This window comes from Phoxinus phoxinus (assembly GCF_949152265.1).
Source record: "Phoxinus phoxinus genome assembly, chromosome: 24".
Taxonomy (NCBI): Eukaryota; Metazoa; Chordata; class Actinopteri; order Cypriniformes; family Leuciscidae; genus Phoxinus; species Phoxinus phoxinus.
The window spans coordinates 22,570,710-22,586,986 of NC_136899.1; the positions used below are offsets into that span (position 1 = coordinate 22,570,710).

At 37.7% G+C, this 16,277-nt stretch overlaps 1 long non-coding RNA gene across 2 annotated transcripts in view; it reads right to left on the minus strand.

The window, feature by feature from the left end:
- The window catches only part of LOC306993108, a 41,558-nt gene extending 39,508 nt beyond the window's left edge, over positions 1–2,050 (minus strand). For both annotated transcript variants that reach the window (XR_013796399.1, XR_013796400.1), the window contains exon 1: positions 1,894–2,050. This is a non-coding gene — a long non-coding RNA (uncharacterized lncRNA). The remainder of the gene's footprint in view (positions 1–1,893) is intronic.
- Between the last annotated feature and the right edge of the window lie 14,227 nt (positions 2,051–16,277).

The following is a 16,277-nucleotide window of genomic DNA, read 5'->3' on the forward strand; positions in this document are numbered from 1 at the left end:
TCATTGGTTTAAACAACCTTGACGTATTGTTCTCTTTTAAAATGTTTGAATTTAAAACTCTGATTTCGTGTTTTTATATGTATAAATTATGTGTGAGTATTCCCAAACTCTTTGACAGTGCGATATCTATGGTATGGATTATGTGATTACGTAATTTTTACAAAAAAGATTGATAAACACGTATTTAGAATGGAATTAAATAACAGTGTTATAAATAACAGGGTGTCTTGTTCATTATATTTATTTTCATATAAAAGCAACAGAACTTAAATTACATCCAGTTTATTAGCAACACTGTGCACAAGCGTGAATCCCGTGAATCCAGCGATATGCATCTTTGATCTCACAGGTGTCAGATCCACTGCGAGAAGAGAGAACTGTCCGGCTTGCCTGCACTTTTTTCACTCCTCCCCTCACTGTAGCCGCCTACTCTCGCATACATTTCAGGCGAGGCAAGGCGCATCTCAAACAAGCCTACTATCTGCAGTGGAAAACGGAGCGAAACGCGAGCCGAGGCGAGTCGAGCTGGTACTGGTAATGGAAAAGCGCCATAAGTATAGTTGCTGCTCACCGACTGCCCACAGACTAACCACAAACGGCCCTCTTCAGTGGTAACCACAAAATTCAAAACATTATAACTCCTTCAAATGTCCAACGTAACTGAACATTAAACAGTAAACACTAACATGTAATTTCCCTTTACTGAAAAACACATAAAATAACAAAAAATCCCAAATGTACTCCCCTAATGCAGTCCCTTGTAAAGCATGCAGGCAACTATAATAATGGTCTCATGAAAATCCTGTGAGACTTGATTTTATAGTGAAATTGATCAACACAATTTATTCTCCGTAGTTTAGCTTTTTAAGTTAAATTGATATGTTATAATTAAGGTGTTTCAATTAAACTATTTTAAGTTGATTCACATAATTGTTTTTAGTTTTTTTCTCGATTTAAGTCAAATTCATTTATTTTCTTTACACTTGAGTGTACGATTGATAGTATCACAGGTTGGCCACATTTTAATGGTTGTCAGTCCTGTGTTATTTTAAAGCGGCAGACGACAAAACTGCAGCGCACACTTAGAACAAACATTGCTTTGTTTCCCAAATCGTAAGCCTAAGTTGATCGTAGAGACCATTGTTCTACGATTAACTAGGCTTTTGAAAAAAGTGGCCCAGAACGATATCATACATTGATGTGGATGTTAGGCTACTATAAACTAGTTAGTTAGTTAGTCTTGGTGTGAACAGGGCCTTTACTCCCAAGCCATCCTAGGAGGACTAAGCTTAGATTTTTCAAGTGTGTTTGATTAGAATAGGTGAGAAACTATCCTGAACTAGAATAATAACAAAGTGCAGTAAATGGTAGGTTCCTTTGCCCAACAAACCAGTGTTATAATTCTGAAAATGCATTCATAATATAATATGGCAAGAAATACCAGTTTGCCAAATCAAGCAACATTTGCTAATTTGTACAGCTAATGTAAACATGTGTAACTGGAAACAATGACAAACAATGACACCAGAAGACAGACACATTAGAAGGGGACGCGCTTTTTTATGTTAAAATAAGGTTGATAACCGAACCGAACACATTTTAACTCTAAAGACGTGTGAGCATTCATCATCATATCGCGTAAGGGTAAAAATGTCCATATGCAGAATTCACAAGAGGTTCAAGTTAGTCACGCAGAAAGCTGAACATGATTGAAAGTGCCTTCTATGTGAGCTGTGCTTCATAGCCTACAGTAGCCAATATAGACCATTTTTGCCCGGAAAATATTAATTAATGTGACGGTCCTTATCAAGCCCCTTTTCGACGAACCGCACAAAACAACTAGTTGTCTGTCACGTCACGTTCGTGTTTTCGTGTGTGGTTTCGGTTACTCACAGAGAAGCAGATATGAGCAGTTTATCTGAATGTTTTGATGCAGTCTCCACCGAAGCTCATCCCGATTCCCGTCATTACTGTTGTGACTGCGCGTGATTTGAATGAAGAACTCGCGCCCGATTGAACGATTGAACTCGTGTCAGGTCTGTGGAATGTCGCCATCTTTGATGTTTACTTCATTATTATTATTTTTTTATTTTTTAATGAGAACAAAACATAGTGTAGCCTACATACAGGAGTATGCCTAAATGTCAGGAGTAGGCTAAATGAGAAAAATAAATAAAATAAAATAGAGGCTGATTAAAGGTGTTTTTTATTTTATTTTGTATACGGTTTCTAAATATATTTTAACTTAAATTTTAAATTGTTTGAAATTTGGCATTAATTTTTTTCCATTCCATTTTAATTATAAGATTTTATTTTACTAAAATGTTCAAGAACAATGTGCATTTATTTTTAAACCTCTTACCACCTAATTTTAACTTTTCAGAATAAAAGCAATGTTTTATTTTACTCTACAAATACATGAATGTGTCCACAAATCCTCCATTAACAAATATATACAAAAACCTTGATATACAACATAATATAATGTCATAAATCCCTATTTTTTTTTTAGACACACAATTATATCAGTAAACCTCACAACTGTTTCATCTGACTAAACCTAACAAATGCTGATATTTTGATGAAATGGCACAATTAAGATAAGCAAAACCATTTATTAAATGTGTTGAGATTTTGTGCCATCTGTGGTCAAAATAAAATAGGATATTTTTATTTATTTATTTATCTTTTTTACTGTTTATTTGTCTGCTAAAAAAGAATTAAAGTCTCAGTCTCTGCAAATTGGCAAATGGTTGAACTAGCCATATTGGCTCATTATAGTTTGAGTGGATTAAAATAAGTTTGTAGAAGAAGATGAGTGAGTTTAATACGCACTGGAGGCTAAAGGAAAGATTCTATTACCGTATGTAGAAATTACCTCATAAAGAAACTAATATGGCAATTTAGGGAGCAATTTTTAATAAGACTTTTATGATGCACGGTTGTAGTTATGCTAATGAAGTTGTCATTTTACTTACGTTCTGCCCTCAATACTGGCCTCATATTTCAATTTCAGTAGATTAGTGCTAGCTAACTGTTACTAATGAATTTCATTAATGCAGTGAATATAAAGACATGATATTCATACCAGGATTGCTCTTCTCTCATCTTTTGTGTGCCATATCATGTGCAGATAGAATAATGTTTATGGGATTATAAAGTGCACCGTGGTACATTGTTATTGGAGTTGCTCTCTTGGATATTGGACCTTTTCAAATCCAAGAAACAGCAGGTTGCACTGCAGTTTATATTTTATTGCAAAGCACTAGAAATTGTTAATCTCCTATCTTTGACTGCAGCGTTTGATACGTTCACAAAAACCTTGAAGTACTGGCACAAGTGAGCGATGACTTCTCTATCAATACTATTTCCAGAAACAGAAACATTGGTCCTCTTCCAGATGAACAATCTCACAAGAGCTCATAAGGAATATCTGGTCTAGGTTCCCTTTCGACATTTCAGTCTTCAAACTATCAGGACAGTCACAGATCACTCTGAAACCTTTAATACAAACTCATTCATTGGCGTGACCCAAAGTCCAGCTTATATTTGACAGGATTCATATATATTTTCAGAATCTGCCATCACTGCCTTATTCCTGTTATCCAGAATCTTTTGAATTAAAGTATTAACAGAAAACTTTCAGAAATACTCAAGCTATCATTTAGCAGTATTTTCATAATAGCAAGAAAACTGACACATTGACCATAGGATTAATATAAAGAGCTAAAGTTAACCATTGCTTAGTTGGGGATTCAGTGTTCGCTTACATGAAGATGTGAAATTTACGCTAATATTGATGTTTTCAACCATTTTTAAAAAGTTTATTTAATCATACATGATACTCTAATTTCATAACTCAAATTTTACAGTGACAAAACTACTACCACAAAATAATTCACAAAAAGCCACTGCTAACACTCACTGACTTCTGTGCTGCTGTTTTCCCTCCAAAATGATGTCACTTCCTGGAACATTATGTCAAGGAAGTGGCTTTAAGTGCAAGTTATGGATTTTACAAAAGGCAAATCAAATAAAAAAAGTGGAATGGAGGACACAGTCAAAACCTATAGGCCTATTATTAAAATAATTACTAGATATAACATTATTACCATCATTTTAGAAAAAGGCCTATTCATAGAAGCTCAAATGTAATTGTGACTTTATATCTCATAATTGCTTTTAATAGTTTTTTCTTCTTCATAATTGTAACTTTATATCTCACAAATGTGACTTTTTAAACTGTATTTAAAAATCTTGAAATGTGACAGTCTCAATTATTAATAAATATGATCCATACATTAATACATAGAATTGGTGCATGAAAATATACTGAGAAGGAATGACGCGTCTGATGTTTTCGTGAATATTCCCTATTGGAACCAAACATGCTCTCAGGATGTGTAATTGTAGAGGTAATCTTTAATTACAAATTACAGCCACTTAACAAGGCCAAATCCTGCTTACCTTTCGTATAAGGTATCACGATTAGCACTTCGATTGTTTGGTCTGGTTCAAGACTGAGGAAATGCATTGTTACGGCAGTCCGGTCAGCCATAGCGAATCAATGCTCACTGCCGATACCAGGTGAACTAATTTGCTGTTGAATGTGCTCAGTCATTTCAGGGTGAACACTCAATTCGGCCTGATGAGTTAAACCCTTTAATCTCCGGCAGTCCCTCAAGTACAAAGCTGCTAAACGCTCTAATAAGGGCAGACAGATGTTGTGGGATCTGCTTTGATTCTTTTAATTGCTTTTTCTCTTATATCCCCCCTTTGCACACAAACCCCTTTGTGGTTTACTGTAAAATGTGTTCCATACACTTAATATTTTGTTTATACTTTCATTTACAGTACTTCTTTGTTGACAGACTCACTGAATATAATTAGGGAATGCTGCACACCTTACTCCAGCTGAGCACTATCCCTGGGGAAGAGGAAACACCACCAAAATTTTAGTTTTCTGGGGAATCTCTATACATCATTTTCTCGTTTAAACCGTGTGCCTCCTCTGCTATTTACTGTGGCAAAGCTGAAACAAGGAAAATCTGGCGGGGAAGTGGAATATGTGCTTTGGAAAATGAATTTAAAATCACAGGATTATTAGGCATAATGTGGATAATAGCCTCCAAAAGAGAACTGACAGTAAGCTATCTCTCAAACTGTCAAAATGAAACCCACCAATTTAATGAGATCTTGAGCTCTGCCCAAAATATAATTAAAAATTATGACATGGACAGCAAAAATAATGCAAAGTGTCCCTATAGAATCCCTGTAATAGAGCAGAGGCTGAGAGTTGTTATGCCATAACATTTCAAAGCATTTTTCCTTGATTTTATATACAGTACATAAATTGCATATATCATAAATATGGCAGGTAAACAAAGTCATCTGACTGAAACAGATGTGAAATGTGTATTTTAATTTTAAAATACTTCTGTACTAATTTAGCATGCACATACAATTTGTTGGTTGATATACCACTGAAAACTGTAAACACTGACTGTGTTTAGTTGCATAAGAATATTCTGATATTAATCAGAATTTGGTCATATTCCGATTAAGCGTATTTAAGTCAATATTTTTTATTCTAATAATCTGATTCTGAATAAGACAGCTAGCGTATGCCTGTATTCATCTAAATTGTGGGTCTTGTAAACACCTTATTCAGAATATCAATCATAACTAAACATCCATTTAGGTATTTCTGCTATTTTTAAGATATTGAAAAATGTACATATTTGGAATATACTGATTACATTTATATATCAATAATCCATAGGTGTGGAGGTGTATTCATCATAGTAAAGCTTAACCAGAATATGGAAATGGAAAATCCAATTCAACACAGCATTATTGTTTTAATGACTCGTGTTTGGGGAGGAGCATATCTGTTTGTCCAGACAATGGAAGACAGTGTGAGTGTTCAGTCACGATTCCATTTGGCAATGCTAGGGGCACAGAAAGCTATGTTCTCAAGTAATAAGTTTCCAAATCGCTTTGAAGGACTGTGATGTTGTAGTGGTGTCTTTAGGACTGTGGCATATATCATTAAAGTCAATGGCCAATACTGTGATGTTATTTTACGTCTGGTCTCTGTTTTACAGTCTGAGTGCCAGTGCCTTTCCGTGAACACCGATGTAAAGTGAACTAATAAATCATCTGTGCACTAGCAGCTCTGAGTTGAGCCTGCAATCATAAATCTCGTAATAGAATAGAGCCAAGTCGTCATTCTATTTTTGTTTCACGTTATATCAGACCTGAGCAGCGGCGTCAAACTGACGCAAGACCCTCTGGCCTCTGCTTAAATATACGCCGTTTGCCCAGACAGAAAACAGAAATGTTATAAATCTATGTAAATACACTGTGCTGTATCAATGAGTCTGTTTATTTTTGAAACATAGCCTGTTTCATATTTTTAGAACAGCACTGATTGCCCTTGTTAGTGGCGGATGGCAGTTGGTTGCTCTTTTTCTCGAGCGGGTGTGGAGGTTTATGAGGCTCAGCGTGTGAGGGTGATGACAGGGCCTGGTGGCCGGCCAAAGCACGGCTGGCGTTCGAAGTGCCATCGCCCCGTCGCCTCCTGCTACCGCCACCGGCCCATATGGGCAGAGAGATTGCTCTCCACTGGCGCTCCCCCAGCCATCCATCACCTCGGTCCACGTGCCCAGCACGCCAGCCCTGGCACCACGCTGTCTCCGATCCATCAGGATTTACTGTGAGTGACGGGGAAAGAGGAGACGATCCCTCGGTTTATCATCTCACGGAAAACAAACACAAAAAAGAAATACCCAGGCTGTCACGGTGAGGTGGCGCGTAGCGACTGTGTCACCGTTGATACATTTCATTTGCCACTTCTGGATTTTTCGAGTGTTGTGACAGGCTTTTTTGGGGGGCGTTTAATAGTAATTGGATTGGTTTTCTTCACTTAGCATTTGAATTTACAACCGCCGCAAAGATTCTTCGCATCCTTGATGCTTTCCAGAGCACGTCACCTTCAAAGATGATTAATTTATGTTCTTTCTTCTTGGACATTTATCACTTCAATAAACCCTTAATGTCTCTTTTCCGTGACTTTGCCAGGCAGGGTTGGTGGTGCTTAGGAAACTGTGATGTTCCCAAGCTGTTTCTGGCTTGTTTTCCACTGTCTACATTAATATTTGTTAAGAAGCAGATTGAGAAAACAACATATGGCATAAATATTCGTATTTTCCACTCAAGGTTGTCAGTATGGTGTCCTTCAGTAGGGTTTGTAGCCTCGCTTGCCAAATCGCTTTTCTTTTTCGCCGACCCCCTCCTTCTTCTCCAAGCGGCAGGATAGGACCAGGCCAAAACGATAGCATGGACACAGAGAAGCACCCCCTGGCCCCCACAACCCTTCGCCGGACCTGCGGCCCCTCTTTCTCCGATTTGAGAGAGCTGTCAGTTTAGATCGCTGGTACGCAGTGAGGCTGAAGCTTCCCCACTGACTGGAGAGGAGTCGTTGGCCAGGCTTTCCTTGTCACTGGGAGTTAAAGCAGTCACTGATCCTAATGCTTACACTGTTGTTGCAGCATTCCGATTTATACTCGCTGCGTGACTTGTCAGCTTTAATGAGGGCAGCAGGCACAGAATTATCAGCATACCAATAATGAGGGTGTCACAAGCTGCCAATTATTTCCTATTTCGGACGTTATTTCCAGATCTCTTCTTTTCACACCATCTGACCTAATGATGAGAAATGTCTTGTACTTTGTTTAGGTTATATAATTTGAATTAGCCGGCAGAAGAAAGGGTCGTTTGGGTTCTGCCGTAGATTTTCACACGGGTGCAAATGGATCCGGCCTTTGCCAGATGCACTCCACATGCTGAATGTTCTCCGAGCGCAGGGAAGAGAATCCTCTCTGAAACCATCTCACGCAATCATAGCCTCATGAGGCAATCGCGTTTGAATGGTTCACCAAATTCGCTGCTCAAACAATAATGGCACCGCCATTTCATCAGGCCTCGAAAGAAAACGAGAGGCGAAAAATGGATGGCCAAATGTGCTCAAGCCATTGCCATGTGTTGCATTAAAACAGGGGCGGCGGGAAAAGACCCATTAATGCCCCATTTTTCACTTTTCCATGATGTCAGTGGTGTTTACGTGATATAAAGGTGTACAGCAGATCCAGTTGAGTGGCTACATGCACCACAAAGACTCTAAATTTAGTCTATATTCCAATATATTTGTTCAATTGTAATATATGTTAATATTTAATTAATATAAACTACCGCTCAAAAGTTTGGGGTCAATACGATTTTTTATTTATATTTTTGCTTTGGATAAAAGCGTCTGATAAAAGCATACATTTATTACTTTTGATGAATTTAACGCATCCTTACTGAATAAAAGTATTTGTTTCTTTCACATAAACACTTGACCTTTTATAAAAGTAATATCCGACTAAAAAATATATATTTCCTCAACAAATTTAATAAACAGATTTAATAAAATCTACACAATTAGTAAATCGTTTCTTGAGGCTGCAAAACGAATAACCTGTCATGTGTTTCAGTGAATGTGTTATTCTTTATACTAAAGGGAAAGGAAAAGTGCATTATCCTCATCTGTATGTCTACCAGGCACAACGCTATTCCATTTACTTTTTGCCTCAGAAGCCTTTTACAGCACTGAATAATGACTAAGTTTACCCAGAGCACAGAACTGAGGAAAAAATAGCTCCTTTTTTAAAGAAAAAAAAAGAAGAGACAATTTTAGTAGAAGCATCATAAGTGCATTTATGGGCACTCAAGCAAGAGTTGAGCAAATTTACACGTTTACCCATCTCATGGCTGTTTTGTTGCTTTTCTTTTTCTTCACAAAAAAAAAAGGTATTGCCGTATTCATACTTGTTATTTTGCATAATGTAATCGTTAGTAATATAAAGACAGTAATTTTATTTTTTTTTGACCTGTGGACTAAAAAAATGTCACAGCTAAAGATTATTTTTAAAATACATTTATTTTAATAGCTTGTACATTTCCTGGTAATCTTTGCACAATGTGGTGATTAGGGCCGTGTGGTATGGCCAAATTGTTTTACTAATAACACGTGTTAGTATTTTCTATAACATTAATAGTAACTGCTTTATGCCTGACAAAATATGGTGGTTGAATATCATTGTACATTACTGCCATACTCAATGTGGTGACAGTAAATGAATTACAATATAAATACATATAAACACACACAACATTGTGGTGAAAGCAATCCCAGAATGCACTGCAAAAAGATGGTGAACAAAGTGGAAGATATTTCTGATTAAAAATATGTGTGATCTGTAAAGCTTTCTTGAACCACCAAAACAATCTCCAAACAAGCTTCGTTTTGGACAGATTCTGTTAAAAATGTTGTATATCAGAGCCTTGAACGGTTAGTTCACCCAAAAATAAAAATGCTGTCATTATTTACTCTCCCTTATGTTGTTCCAAACCTTTATGTGTTGAGGATGAAGATATGTTGAAGAATGTTGGTAACCAGACAGTTGATGTCAGCCATTGACTTCCATAGTAGGAAAACAAAATACTATGGAAGTCAATGGCTACTGTCAACTGTCTGGTTTTGGTACAGATTCATATTCATGCAACATAGAAAGACTGTTTGCAGCATTTTTTCATTGTGAACAGCTCGTGTTACTTTTGTACAGCACATGAAGCTTGTTTCAGTTTTGTCAGGCTAGTAGAAAAAGAAAATACATTTTAAAGCAAAGTGGTGTCCCGGAATTCCTTGCAGACTTCCAAACAACGTGTCAGAGATTATTAGAGCAGACTGAGACAACACAAGAGTCAGTGAGAGAATGCTTTTTAAGGTTAGAGGTCAGTTGGAGGCGTCAGTCTTTTGTTGCTCGCTGCCTCTCAGTCTAACTCTGGCTTGCTCTCTTTTTTAATAAACAAAATTCATTAAACGGGTCTCCTAGTACCTCCTGACAGGTAATTCCTCTGTCTCTTCCTTCCTTTTTGTGATCAGAAGAACCCCGGTGATTCCTAGCGTGGGTCCCAACACTATGGGGGAATTTCTCTCAGAACCTACCCCTTCAGCTCAATTCCTCCCCGCATTTCCGAGAGCTTTTCATTCGTATCCCCTGGAAACCGCTCTGCATTCTTTAAACTCCCCTTCAAAAAAAAAAAGAAGAAAAAAAAGGGAAAGGGTAGTGAGAGACAGTAGGGAGAGAGCCCTTACACGTTTGGTTATGCCCTTTGATCATTCGTTTATCTTTAAAACAGATGGTTGACCACTGTGCTGTTTATGTCAACACAAGCTCATTTGAAAGAGCGATTCGCCGTAGGACGATTCCTCTCTTGAAACCGATGAATTGCAAATCATCGGAAATAAAAAAGCAACCGCTTGTATGGGTTAACAAAGCACTTGCCTTCCAGAGAGCCCATGGGCGGGAATCTAAAGCCTCTTTTCATAATACCCATGTCTGCAACCTGCTTCTTTACATAATGTTTCTGTAACGTTATTCGCACATCACAAGAATACAGTACAGATAATCTACTAATCTGATTATTGTTCAATTATGAAGGCTCACTGGTCTATAAATCCCCACAGATTTAGCATTCACACGTACAGTCATCAAAAAAAATGATCTCATTTTGATAGTGGCAGGCAGTGGGTGAATGGCAGGGGGAAGTGGATTGGGTATTGCATATGAGATGGGCCGTGTAATTCTACCTTAATAAAACGGTGTCTTGGGAGGTAGATGATGGGGGTGGAGGCCGGTTATAGAGAGCTCATATAATCTTTCCATCCATATTTATTTAAGAAGACTGGGATATTTTGCTAGAAATTGCCATCAAAGGTTGTCAGGGGGCATCAAAGTGAAGGGGAGGGAACTTGTTTGATGTTGTGTGAAGTGGTCATTAAATTTTTACTGCTTATATGAGCCTGTGTTTTCACAAGACCAGTGGTCTTGTGGAAGGAGTTACGCTGCTAATTGTTCAAAGCTTTCCACCAATGAAAAGACAGTTAATAGCGTAATAAGGGCGCGCAATTAATACTCGATAGCTTAAAGACTTTATTGCCAGTTGACCAATTGCTGTATTAAAAACGGCAAGATAATACAATTGAAATGTAATAATAGTAGATCTAATCCTGATGTAGTGACTGATTTTGCACATTTACCCATCTCAACTTTTTTACTTAATGCAAAAAACTGTTTCGTGGCCAGTAAGAAATATTGATGGCCAAAACTATAATGTCGGACTGTTTTAGAGTTCAGTCAAAAAAAAAAAAAAAAAAGATTACACTGAATTGAATAACACAACCCGAGTTGATGGACTCCGTCAGCCATTTTCCAAATGTATGGCTGTTACCGAGGTTAAAATGGCAATGAACTCCAGTAAATTGTGTCATTAGTGTGACAGTAGTTCTTAGAGTGTTTTTGCCTCATGATTGACAGAGTAGCCCTGTCAAGGACATCTATAACTGATGCTCGGTTGCTATGGCAGAGGTGCAGGCAATTTAAGCATCATCACATCCACCGGGGGCGCGCTCCCTTCAGTAAGTGGCTTTGCTAAAGCTGACGCCTGCCAACGCCATCAACGCCGGTGACTCTTAAGCGGTGACAAGAGGTCTTAGAGATGAAAGTTTCGTGAAAAGGAGTGACGGATGGAAGAAGAATTATGGAGGGATAGATTCCTTCAAATGAGTTTTTCAAATGTTGCTTACACAAGAACATGTCGGAATATTACCTAATCAGTCAAATCCTCAGAAGCTGACACTTTCACACTGAAGGGCTGACGAGACTTCCATTCCCTCGTTCGAGACCCTAGGGAGAACCCAAGGGAGAACTAGACGGAGATCTGCATTGCCAAACTCCGAGATGTGCTAGGTCTTCCTGACAGACGTTCAGAAATTCACACGACTTATTTAACACACTCGCAGGCACGCCTTTACAGGGATGCGCTACCCTCAATTAACAGAGTAAGGCGAAAGCTGCGTGTTTTGCATTTTGTAACAATGTGAGTGTTAAACTGAAGGTGATTTTAATAGGATTTGCTGCAGTTGGGAACCAGAGATTAGCAGCTTTAAAGTGACGAGGGCCCTAGCGAACCATGAGAGCGCTTAATCTGGGCCGCATTAATAGAAGACGCTTGCGAAAAGATCTACTGTGAAATATTTGATTGTAGCATGTTTGTACAAAAGTGCACTAATGTTTGTATTAGCCTGAGCTTTTGTTAATACTTTAATGTTCTACGTACCACAGGAACAATTAAAAGTGATATTTGATCTCCTTAGCAGATTTGGATCGTTTGGAGGCTTCTTACCATTTTATGTAGGATTTGAAACAGACAATAGTGTGCACACAGAGTTGAGAGGAGTCTTAGCTCTTGAACGATGTGATCTGCATTGAGCTCCACTTCAGGTTGCCCTTTTTGGCTGCTGAGATGTTGAAGTACTCTTTAAGTAAGACTCTTAAGGAACAGACGTCCGTGGGCGTAAATGGCGACCTCACTTTGTGTAGTGCGCCTGGTACACCTGAAAATCAAAGATCATTTGAAGAGAGGGCGTGCTAATGTTACCGCCACGTACATATTTCGAAAGTCATTCTGGTTGATTGTGGCTTCAACTATATTTGGGGCTGAAACCTTACGTAAAGCGAAAAGAATTCTGTACGTCTCTGACTGAAAATAATCAACTCGTCAATTGCGATTTATAAAAAGGTTTTCCTGAAAGCGTCACTTTCATTGACAGAGCCAGACAAACAAACAATCCGAAGGCTTGATTAAAAGACTGAAATGATATTGCACATTTTTTTCCGCAAGCAGAATCCGAATGGGGTCTTCATACGGCTGTTAAATATATAATTCGTTCTGTAATCAAATTTCCAGTTGTCATATAATGACAGGTAATCAAGTGTATCCTTTTACATTTTAGATGGTTAGACAGACTTCTCTAACTACATTAAACCCTGCATAAAAAATGCATGATATTAATGTTTCTATTAAAAAAATCTCTGCCCTATCACAAATGATCGAGAACACCCACTGTTTATTTGTTTTTGGTGAGCTATAGATTGTTGCCTGGAGCGTTAAATAATTATGATTAGGGAGGGGCGGGATGTGAAAAGAAGGGAGGGGGACGGGACGAAAAGTAATAGCATCAAGATCAGATAAATTAATTTGTAATGAAATGCACTCATTTTGCATGACAGCTGGCGAGACCCATTCAGAGGCCATTGAGATGGAAGCAGGCCTTGTGACAGCAGACAAAGAGGACTATCATCCGCAGCGTATGTGCCCCACTCTCACGAGACACCGGAGTGTGCAACTGACACGTCAACAAAAAGCTTGGAGAAGCGCATTGCTTGGATCAATTGCTGATGACCACAAAGCCGAGGAACATGTGCTCAACTTTGAAACAGCCCTCTTGTAGTCCAATGGGACAAGAGTACTTATATAATGGTGAAGGTAATGGCCTTTTGGAGAAACGTCACATGTTGCTGAGTTACTAACAGATGAAAATGTTTTAGGATCAGTAGTTAGAACACTTTATCATGTTATTTAGATTGATAGTCATTGCTATTGAACATTGCTCTTGTTGATTTGGACAAAACTCTATCCCTAAATATTAAGATTCTGTGCATCGCTCACCCTGCATCATTTGTGCCATATCTCAAATCATGAGGTGAGATATGGTATTAATAAGTGATTGGACTAGTGATATTTTTGTTTGTTGGAAAATAAAGAAAGGGAAACAATCCTGTAGTCTCAGTGTAAGACATACCAGTCAAATGCAGGTATTTATTTACAGTAGCAGGTAATTCGATATTAGACCCTTAGATATATTATATAATTTCACATCATATATTGCATATTTGAATTTTAAAAATAAATATGAATTGCATGAGTTGCACTTTAAAGTACTTACAGTGCACTTACCTAAGAAAGTGCCCAGTAATATGAGGTAACTACAGGGGTTAGGTTTTGGGGTAGGTTCAGGGTTAGTACCTAGATATTACCCAGTTATTGTAATTCATTTTCTAAGTACATATATGTACTATGAACAGGACTGTAAAATAAAGGGCTGCCAAAAAATCAGTAATTGTGGTTGGTGGACAAAAAAGTACATATTTACTTCGAAGAAGGGATCCATATTGTAACCTCCTTTTGCCTTAGAATAAAACATAATAAGAAGTACTTTTGAGATTAATCATTAAGAAATTAAGTTGCACTGCAAGGTCAAATGTCAAAATTATTAGAAATAAAGTCACATTGTAAGATATAAAGTTATACTGTGAGACACGTAGCAGATTAAAAAGTCACTGTGAGATATAAAGTCACAATTACGAGAAACAAAGTCGCAACTATGAGAATTAGTCAATCAATTACAAATTGACCCAGAATATGTCAAATTAAGTGAGATAAAATCTCAATTTCACTCTGAAGCAGAAACAGGCATCCAACAATCCCAGCCATATTTATATATATTTGGGAATGGTTTATTTAACTTGGGCTAATAGTAAATCCCCCCAGAATACCCTAGCAACTCTATGGAAACATCCTGACAATAATCCACAGTAAGCATGGGTTTTGTGTTGAAGTGTAGCACTAGCTAATTTGATTGGTACATTTAAGCCTGAACCACTGGTTTCTCCATGTTCCATGAACACCATCCACTTCCTTTCAACTCTGTCTGCCCTTACTGATTTTGACAGTGAGCCTTTTCAGTATCAAGAGTGAGGTTCAGAGTTTCCTTTCAAGGCACATTTGTTGTGCGTTGTATCCCGAACAGCCTCTCTTCTTTAACAATGGACTTTGAGAAAAACAAAAGGTTGGTTTTCTAATTGAATCACCACTATCTCTGCCCTGTTGGGCCTCATCCTTATTCTGTCAGCGTCGAAGGCCTTCCTGTGTCCTCTCCGCTTACTAAAAAGAGTAGATGCGTCACCATTTAACCGCTTTGACGAGGTGGCCCTTCCTGGCCCATGCCCAGAAGAAAGGCCTTTCTCCTCAGTTCAGCATCAAACCGTAACCTTTCTCAAGTTTAATTACCTTAAGTAAGTTCGGAGTGGGCCGCTGTGCTGTCTCCCCGACTCATCCTTCCGCTGGCGCTGATGTAAAGTCCACATGTGTGCTGAATCTCCCGCTGTCTGCTGCCACACGCTGCACGCTATGGAGCACCGATGACCCGAGCCCTCACTCTCTCGGACTCTCATACACACGCAAACACACCCCCATGATAGCACACTCAATCGCTTTCAAATGTACACATTTGCAGAACAAAAAAGAAAATCTGTTTTTGCCTGCTTTTTGTGTATGCATTCTTTTACGTTTGGAAAAAAATAGATATACTGTAGAAAAGTGTTTTTTTCTTGTTTTATTTTTAATTGTGAGATCAGTTCCCTACTTTGTTTAACAGGCTTATATGCTTTAGTAACACAACTAAATACACTTATTGGTGTGTCTGTAGTGTCAATAAGACATAAGAAACTTAAAATATGTAAAAATGTAGGTAAAATATGTTGAGCATTTAAAGACAAATCTTTAAAGCCATTCATTTTCAACCTCAAATTTTTAGTAATATTTTAAACGTTTTTCTTTATTATTATTTTTTTGCGAGAGTTGAGACCAGCACTCCTTAAATTCAACTGAAATATCCACATATAATGCCTGAGAAATATTATATTTAATCAATAAATACAATTAGTATAATGACACTATAAAGTTGTTAACACTAACATGAAATCAACAACAAAATGTATATTTGCATTAAAGTTGCATCTGAATTTATGCAATTACAACTGCAAAAATAATGTTGAGCTTAATGTTTTAAAAAATAAAATTTTGTTTATTGAACATTTTCATAGAATCCATATCACGTTTTGCAATCACGCTCATATTTGTATGGTCTCTTGCTCTTGTGATATTGCTGAATTATATGTACTAATGTAAATAATTAGTGATTAGTGGTGTGGGGTACGTGCGTATTACACACCATATAATATGCACTGGAAAGCTGCGTGCTGTCATGAGATCAGTTGCAGAGAGTACTACACTTGTATTGGTTGCTGGAAGCGTATAACATAAAATATTAAATGAACACATTAGCAGTATCAGAAGAGGCTTTGGTTCTATCTAAATGAAATAAGACCTTAAACATTGCGTTTGCCATGATGGCAATGAGCGCTTCTTGTTTTCTGCTTTGCTCAAGAAACAACAATTGAACAACTGTGATTACCGTACATATGCTTTGTGCTCATTCCGTGTTGTGACAGGTCAGTGCTAATACTTTCTCTATAAAAATTAGCAGT